Source organism: Triticum urartu, chromosome 2A (genome assembly GCF_056163025.1).
Source record: "Triticum urartu cultivar PI428250 chromosome 2A, HENAU_Tu73, whole genome shotgun sequence".
NCBI lineage: Eukaryota > Viridiplantae > Streptophyta > Magnoliopsida > Poales > Poaceae > Triticum > Triticum urartu.
The window spans coordinates 226,670,153-226,679,552 of NC_141874.1; the positions used below are offsets into that span (position 1 = coordinate 226,670,153).

Sequence of the window (9,400 nt, forward strand, 5' to 3'; positions counted from 1 at the left end):
TGGCTCTGATACCTCTGTTGGGGAACGCGGTAATTTCAAAAAAAATCCTACGCACACGCAAGATCATGGTGATGCATAGCAACGAGAGGGGAAGGGTGTTGTCCACATACCCTCATAGGCCGTAAGCGGAAGCGTTATGAAAATGCGGTTGATGTAGTCGTACGTCTTCACGATCGACCGATCCTAGTACCGAGTGTACGGCACCTCCGCGATCTGCACATGTTCAGCTCGGTGACGTCCCGTGAACTCATGATCCAGTAGAGCTTCGTGGGAGAGTTTCATCAGCACGACGGCGTGATGACGGTGATGATCACTACAAGAAATATGTCAACTTGTGACCTTGACTATTGGTCACTGAAAGGTCATTGTTTTTCATTTGCAACCTTTTTTGACCAAAAACAGAAGGTCAAAAGCTGGCGGTCATAAACTGAAATTAACGACCTTCTCTGTGAGAAGGTCGTGGACGTTTACGACCAAAATATGCCTATTGTTTTGTTTTGGTCACTAGCAGCCTCCCCAGGCCACGTAGGCATCCGACGTGGCAATCTGATGTGGCACAAGAATCGGCCCGGTCCAATTGGGTGTTTATATGGGCTGAGCCCATTAATTCAGCCTTTCTATATATTTTTTTCCTGTCAATTTTTTGTCAGACTTCATGGGCCAAGCCCAACAATTCAGCCTTTTTATTTCATGGGTCATGGCCTTTTTGTACAACATTTTTAGTTTTTTTATAAAATGGGTCCACTAGTCAAATAGGTCCCACTTGTCAGGTTCTGATAAGTGGGTCCTAGCTATTAGGCACAGATTCTTCATATTTCAATTTGACAATAAGAAAATAACCAGTAGTTAAATTGGCAAGCAAAAAACGCACATGATACTTCAAATAACAATAGCCAGATTCAATACAAGCTCTACAAATGACACGTCCTACAAGCTGTAGCATTTACAAGTTCTACAAGTTACACGTAATACAAGCTTATTTGATACAAGCTCTACAACTATGGGAATTAGTTACAAGCTCTACAAGTGTTTTCTTCTTCTACATGCAGCTCCTTCAATAGCGATCAAATGCCGGACTCACTGGAGAGTCAGGACTGGGCCTTCCACGGACGCCCTGTTACATGAATCAGCTGATAAAAATTAGAAAAACTGGAGCCAATATATTATGAACATTACATTCAAAAAAGTAGTAAAGGACATTCTTTGTTTCATCACGTTACAAAGGAGTAGCACAAACCACAACTTTACTCGACACACATACACATACACACATGAATATTAAGCTCAGTTCCAGCAACTATATCATGGTTTAACAGCTAGCCTCAGCATCATCAAACCACCATGCTTATGATCATAATCTAAGCATATCATCAAACAAAACCTACACAGATAAAGATCACAACACATCAAGCCATAGGCGCACCAGCTCTGGCATGAGATTCAACGCAACAGCAATGGGGCTACCACAACAGCATGAAAACCTAAGCATACTAGAGAAAATAGATAGTTGGTGCTGGAGGGACTGGTGAATTACCTCAATGGCGTACTTGATGGGTGATGATGGTCCTTCTCAAGTAGTTGTCGTCCACAGTTAAGAGGTTTCATACATCTGTCTACAACAATCAGCAAACCAGAAATTAGAACAAATACTTCAATCTCATAAGAAGTTTAAAAAAGACTATAGCAGGACAGAAATATGTGGTGTACTTCTAAAATGGTACATATAGCACATGCCCAAACAAATATGTGATTTCAAGGTCCCACTGAATATTACAGCAGTTAATAGCAAGTGAAATTATTGTGATGTGCAAAATTTACAGTAAATACTCCCCTGAATATTACTGAAACTTAACAAAAGTGAACTAAGCTTTTTCAGTTTCAGAATATACAAGTCAGAAAATAAGCTTGCAAGCAAGTTTATGTAAGTAATGCACACTGGAGTACAATACTTCTATGGATTTATGCAAATAATTCATGATTTTCTAACTAATCCAAGATGTCCATTTAATTAACTAGAAAAGTAAGTTAAATCTTGCTGAATCTTGTTAAATACTCCAAGCAAAATTACTCCACACATGTACAGTTCAACCTTGTTAAATACTCTAAGCAAAATTACTGGATTACTGGAGTACTACAAGTTAAATGTGTTGCACATGTCTCAAGGAACCACAGCGCTGCTTGCCCCCTTGGTCCAGCTCCTTGCTGTGCAGGAGGACCGAGACTCGAATGCAGACAATACAAAACAATACATTACAAAACAATACAAAAGTAGGAAGCCAAACATCTAAGCAAACATGATTGGCAGGAATGCAGCATCATGCATGTGCCGACTACCCCGCAGGCAACCCTACTACAATGACAGGGCTTCGGTAAAGGGACATTGCTGGTAACTCATCACAAAGTTCTGATGAAGTAAACCCCAGAAATGAAAGCTCGAGGATGGATGGGAAAAAGGTCATGGGCTTCAATAATCATGCTAGCCTTTTCAGATGGTTTAAAGTAGGGAAAGGCAGAAACTGGTAAGTTTTGCTGGAGCAGAACTGACATTATTTTCTAGCCCAGACCCAAACAAGAAATGTACAGAATATACTATCGGAAATCTTATCACCATTAATAGTACAATAAACTTAGATCTTATAGATCAAATTGAACACTATATATGCAGAATATTTACAACTAAGATTTATCTTTGGACTGTATTTGACACTAAATATGCAGAATATTTTAGATTACCAGCAATAAAAGTTCATGACTGTCAACTAGGAATGTACAATTTCTGGCAATCAGTTAAAACAAGGGAAGAATCTATATATCACATTCAAGGAACTAAGTTGATATTATCAGCATCCAAAATCCTTTGAAAAGCCTACATGTGAAACTAGAAGAAGCACAGCGGCCCAACGTGCCTAGGGGTCAGGGAGGAGGACGATGAGAGAGCGTAGCGGCATCCATGGCGTCGGAGCCAAACAGGCCTCCATGGCCACAGTCAACTCCCTCTTCTACCGCTTTCAACAAGAACTTGTGATCCCTGTAATGTACCGCTGTTAAATAAAGCAACACATAAGCATATGGAAGAAAGCCTTTTGAGCAACTCTCCAATTACATAGAACAACAAATGTAGCAAAGGGCCCTGCGATGGTCAGATATGCCTTGCCTTGTTGTGTGGTGAGTAAGAACTAGAGAGAGGAAATGGTAATTAGTACCTTCCTGATGCCCGTGAAACGCAGAAGCAACTGCGATAGTCCCATATGTGGTCTCCACAACTGCAAAAGAACGAAGAAGATGGTTACCGAGGCACCCAAGTTACTTCATAATCTGCACAGGATTTACCCAAAATGTAGCGCCTATGTAGAAGAAACTATGAAATGTGTAGAAGAATCATCACATGAACAAACAAACAAGACCCCCATGAACTTGGAAGGCTATGAACACTAGCAGGACACACGACAGACCTTGGAAGACTGACTGCATGTAACCTGTGAAGAATACAAATAACACAGGGGCATAATACCAATCCTACACACTTCACTTCTATGCTGGTAGGAATAGGATAGCATACAAGAATTAGTACATCATGAATCACGATTGGATGTGATAGAGATGCAAAAAATATACAGAGTAGTTGATTCCTAAGCATGATAACATATAAACATGTCAAGGCATACTGTAAGTTACTATGACTGACATTTTTGTCAACGGACGGTACAAACAAGTCATGTGTTGGTCACACATTAGCACATGAAGCTACCAACCGAACGAATCTTTTGCTTCTAGAAACACTCTGTTCATCACAAGATATAGAATGCAGTATAGAACTCTGTTCATCACAAACCACATTGTACAATCTTTTAACTCTGTTCAGCAAAAACTAGAGAGTATAGTCTACAACTCTGTTCAGGTAAAACTACAGAGTACTAAACTCTACACCAGTACCGACCCTGTCGGCTGTTCCTTGCTCTGAAACTCTGAAACTCTGTCACTTCTATGCTAGTACTATAAAGTAGTACTCCACAACGTCCGTACTCGATCGGTACTGATGTATGATGGCCAAGTACCCCAACGAATGCAAAATGCAACCTGTTCCGACTACACAAAGTTCAGCTACACTGGTAGGCACTTGACACCCCCCAACTATGTCTGTAAGCCCTGCTCTACAGTTCAATTGAAACTAACTCACGTGCGCAAGAAACAAAAATACCTTGCATGTATTTATGCGTTCGCTTCAGGGAACTGCAACTACGCAAAGACGAGGAGGGTGTCAACCGTTGCTGCACTGGAGGCACCATCAAGAAATAGCCTCCAGCTCCTAACCTACGAAAGAGATCCATCGAGCACTAACCAACTCTTGACCTTGGCATCACTATCTAGTGCATATCATGAACAAATCTGAAGCGGCAAGCGAGAACGAACCAAGGATAAAGGCGGGAGGGAGATGGATCTCATCTATTACCTAGGAGAGACGCCCGCTGCCAGTCGCCGGAGCCGAGGGAGCCGATGGTGTTGTCCCGTCCTGGTGGCCAGAGACCCTAGACAGGCCACTCGTGCGCCGGATCCAGCCAGATTGATGGAGCGATATGCTCGTCGGCGAGCAAGACAGCCGTGGTTGCTGGGCGGCGACGCCTCTATCTCCGGCGAAGTCGAGGGGGGCGGTGGAGAGCAGGGCCGATCGAGATCACAGAGGGAGGGAGAGGGTTGGGGGTGGCGGGCGTGGGTGCGTGGGGGCTGAGGGGGTGAGGGAGATGGATCCATGAGGTCCGCTGCCATGGCTTTCTGATCTGCACGACCGTCGCCGTGGTTTTGGATCTGCGGGCAGGGGAGAGGATGGCGATGGCGGCGGCGGCGTATGGATCTGGGAGAGAGAGGAGGGGAAGTCGTGCGGGGGACGAGTGGTGTGCGGGGGAGAGTGGGTGGGTGTGGGTGGGTGAGAGGGTGGACGTTGGATCCATCCGCCGTGGACGACTCAGATTTCATAGAGCGGGGCTATCCGCGTGAGAGATCCTGATTGGTTCAATATTTTTGTCATTTAAAATAGTTTCTAAGTGCTAAAACATAGTAAAATGTGAAGCAACTGCCTGTATTATTTTGCAAAATGGCACCACTAAAATTTTCACTCAAATTATACCACATTTTATGAATGATCAGCAACTTTAATGCATTTCCAATCTTTCTACCTATTTTTGGCCATATAAATGGGTTCCTTCCAAATCAGCTGGGACTGGGTCAAATTTGAACTACGCCTACTTCATATCTTGCTCGTTATTTTTTACATAAATCATTTTAAGAACACAAGTATATATTTCATCAGAGATGCGCCAATAGTTTTGCAAGATTCCACACACAGATACAAATGGTCAAGCCCACCGTTTTGACCGCATTTTCAAACGGGCATAAAAAATTCAAAAAAATATAAAAAATAGGAAAACCTTCACATTGTGTCATTATATATGACCAAGTTTCCAAGAAAAATAATAAACTTGTAATACGGAAATTTATTTTAAAAGTGTTCTCAGAAATGAGCTGTCATGCGTGAAGATTCATGGCTTTCAAGCCAAATGATCAATCTTATGGACACATTCATGGGATAGTTTGTTCAAATGACCTCATATTGTGCACAAGGGTGCATCTTGGAATTCCAAACAATGTTGCCTAAGGGAGTTTTCACTTTCATTGCACAAAAGAGCTATTTTCCATTTTCCGAGTGCCTGAAATGAGGTTTTTTTGTGAAGGACCTCCCAAATAATTGTTGCAAAATTGGACCAAATCATTTTTCTAAAATACTAGGCCATATTTAATGCACAATTGACCAAATGGTTGGGTGTCAAAAGATTCAGTAGGAAGCGGGTCAAATTTGAACTGCAGCTGCCACATAGTTTGCTTTTTACTTTTTCTAAAAATCATTTTTAGGTACAAAAGTATCTATTTTATCAGAGAAACACCAAAAAAATTCCAAGATTCAACAACTAGCTAGGAACGGTCATTGCCGCTGTTTTGACTGCATTTTGAAACAGTCATAAAAAATTCAAAAAAATCAAAAAATTGGGAAACCTTCGCACTGTGTCATTATATGTGGCCAAGTTCCTAGGAAAAATAACAAACTTGTAATACAACAATTATTTAGAAAAGGTGTTCTCAGAAACGAGCTATCACGTGTGGAGATCAATGGCTTTCAAGCCAAATGATCAATCTTATGGCCACATACATGGAATAGTTTGTTTAAATGATCTCATATTGTGCACAAGGGCTCATATTGGAATGGCAAACAATGTTGCCTAAGGAAGTTTTCATTTTCTTTGGACGAAAAAACCATTTTCCATTTTTTGAGTGCCCAAAAGGAGGTTTTTTTGTGAAGGACCTCCCAAATAATTGTTGCAAAATTGGACCAAATCATTTTTCTAAAATACTAGGCCATATTTAATGCACAATTGACCAAATGGTTGGGTGTCAAAAGATTCCATCCACCTCTGGTGAAAAAGACAAATTTCCTCTGATTCAGCAGGAAGCGGGTCAAATTTGGACTGCCGCTGCCACATAGTTTGCTTTTTATTTTTTTCTAAAAATCATTTTTAGGTACAAAAGTATCTATTTTATTAGAGAAACACCAAAAAAATCCAAGATTCAACAACTAGCTAGGAACGGTCATTCCCGCCGTTTTGACCGCATTTCGAAATGGCATAAAAAATTCAAAAGAAAATCAAAAAATTGGGAAACCTTCGGATTGTGTCATTATATGTGGCCAAGTTCCCAGGAAAAATAACAAACTTGTAATACAGCAATTATTTTAAAAAAAGTGTTCTAAAAAATGAGCTGTCATGCGTGAAGATTCATGGCTTTCGAGCCAAATGATCAATCTTATGGCCACATTCATGGCATATTTTGTTCAAATGATCTCATATTGTGCACAAGGGTGCATCTTGGAATGGCAAACAATGTTGCCTAAGGAAGTTTTCATTTTCTGTGCACGGAAAATTCATTTTCCATTTTCCGAGTGCCTGAAATGAGGTTTTTTTGTGAAGGACCTCCCAAATAATTGTTGCAAAATTGGACCAAATCATTTTTCTAAAATACTAGGCCATATTTAATGCACAATTGACCAAATGGTTGGGTGTCAAAAGATTCAGTAGGAAGCGGGTCAAATTTGAACTGCAGCTGCCACATAGTTTGCTTTTTACTTTTTCTAAAAATCATTTTTAGGTACAAAAGTATCTATTTTATCAGAGAAACACCAAAAAAATTCCAAGATTCAACAACTAGCTAGGAACGGTCATTCCTGCTGTTTTGACTGCATTTTGAAACGGGCATAAAAAATTCAAAAAAATCAAAAAATTGGGAAACCTTCGCACTGTGTCATTATATGTGGCCAAGTTCCTACGAAAAATAACAAACTTGTAATACAACAATTATTTAGAAAAGGTGTTCTCAGAAACGAGCTATCACGTGTGGAGATCAATGGCTTTCAAGCCAAATGATCAATCTTATGGCCACATTCATGGAATAGTTTGTTTAAATGATCTCATATTGTGCACAAGGGCTCATATTGGAATGGCAAACGATGTTGCCTAAGGAAGTTTTCATTTTCTTTGGACGAAAAAACCATTTTCCATTTTTTGAGTGCCCAAAAGGAGGTTTTTTTTGTGAAGGACCTCCCAAATAATTGTTGCAAAATTGGACCAAATCATTTTTCTAAAATACTAGGCCATATTTAATGCACAATTGACCAAATGGTTGGGTGTCAAAAGATTCGATCCACCTCTGGTGAAAAAGACAAATTTCCTCTGATTCAGCAGGAAGCGGGTCAAATTTGGACTGCCGCTGCCACATAGTTTGCTTTTTATTTTTTTCTAAAAATCATTTTTAGGTACAAAAGTATCTATTTTATTAGAGAAACACCAAAAAAAATCCAAGATTCAACAACTAGCTAGGAACGGTCATTCCCGCCGTTTTGACCGCATTTCGAAATGGGCATAAAAAATTCAAAAGAAAATCAAAAAATTGGGAAACCTTCGGATTGTGTCATTATATGTGGCCAAGTTCCCAGGAAAAATAACAAACTTGTAATACAGCAATTATTTTAAAAAAAGTGTTCTAAAAAATGAGCTGTCATGCGTGAAGATTCATGGCTTTCGAGCCAAATGATCAATCTTATGGCCACATTCATGGCATACTTTGTTCAAATGATCTCATATTGTGCACAAGGGTGCATCTTGGAATTCCAAACAATGTTGCCTAAGGGAGTTTTCACTTTCATTGCACAAAAGAGCTATTTTCCATTTTTCGAGTGCCCAAAAGGAGGTTTTTTTGTGAAGGACCTCCCAAATAATTGTTGCAAAATTGGACCAAATCATTTTTCTAAAATACTAGGCCATATTTAATGCACAATTGACCAAATGGTTGGGTGTCAAAAGATTCAGTAGGAAGCGGGTCAAATTTGAACTGCAGCTGCCACATAGTTTGCTTTTTACTTTTTCTAAAAATCATTTTTAGGTACAAAAGTATCTATTTTATCAGAGAAACACCAAAAAAATTCCAAGATTCAACAACTAGCTAGGAACGGTCATTCCCGCTGTTTTGACTGCATTTTGAAACGGGCATAAAAAATTCAAAAAAATCAAAAAATTGGGAAACCTTCGCACTGTGTCATTATATGTGGCCAAGTTCCTAGGAAAAATAACAAACTTGTAATACAACAATTATTTAGAAAAGGTGTTCTCAGAAACGAGCTATCACGTGTGGAGATCAATGGCTTTCAAGCCAAATGATCAATCTTATGGCCACATTCATGGAATAGTTTGTTTAAATGATCTCATATTGTGCACAAGGGCTCATATTGGAATGGCAAACAATGTTGCCTAAGGAAGTTTTCATTTTCTTTGGACGAAAAAACCATTTTCCATTTTTTGAGTGCCCAAAAGGAGGTTTTTTTGTGAAGGACCTCCCAAATAATTGTTGCAAAATTGGACCAAATCATTTTTCTAAAATACTAGGCCATATTTAATGCACAATTGACCAAATGGTTGGGTGTCAAAAGATTCGATCCACCTCTGGTGAAAAAGACAAATTTCCTCTGATTCAGCAGGAAGCGGGTCAAATTTGGACTGCCGCTGCCACATAGTTTGCTTTTTATTTTTTTCTAAAAATCATTTTTAGGTACAAAAGTATCTATTTTATTAGAGAAACACCAAAAAAAATCCAAGATTCAACAACTAGCTAGGAACGGTCATTCCCGCCGTTTTGACCGCATTTCGAAATGGGCATAAAAAATTCAAAAGAAAATCAAAAAATTGGGAAACCTTCGGATTGTGTCATTATATGTGGCCAAGTTCCCAGGAAAAATAACAAACTTGTAATACAGCAATTATTTTAAAAAAAGTGTTCTAAAAAATGAGCTGTCATGCGTGAAGAT

The 9,400-nt window shown here is 39.5% G+C and overlaps 1 long non-coding RNA gene across 4 annotated transcripts; it reads right to left on the reverse strand.

Moving 5' to 3' along the window:
- Positions 1–639: 639 nt before the first annotated feature.
- On the reverse strand, positions 640–4,901 carry LOC147984659 (uncharacterized). 4 transcript variants are annotated; one of them, XR_015616155.1, is made up of 5 exons: positions 4,451–4,901; positions 3,204–3,263; positions 2,871–3,028; positions 1,535–1,613; positions 640–1,114 (listed from the first exon to the last, which is right to left on the reverse strand). It is a non-coding gene; the product is annotated as an uncharacterized LOC147984659 (long non-coding RNA). The 4 variants fall into 4 exon arrangements; XR_015616152.1 differs by having other exon boundaries at positions 642–1,114; positions 2,907–3,028; XR_015616153.1 differs by having other exon boundaries at positions 1,535–3,041.
- Between the last annotated feature and the right edge of the window lie 4,499 nt (positions 4,902–9,400).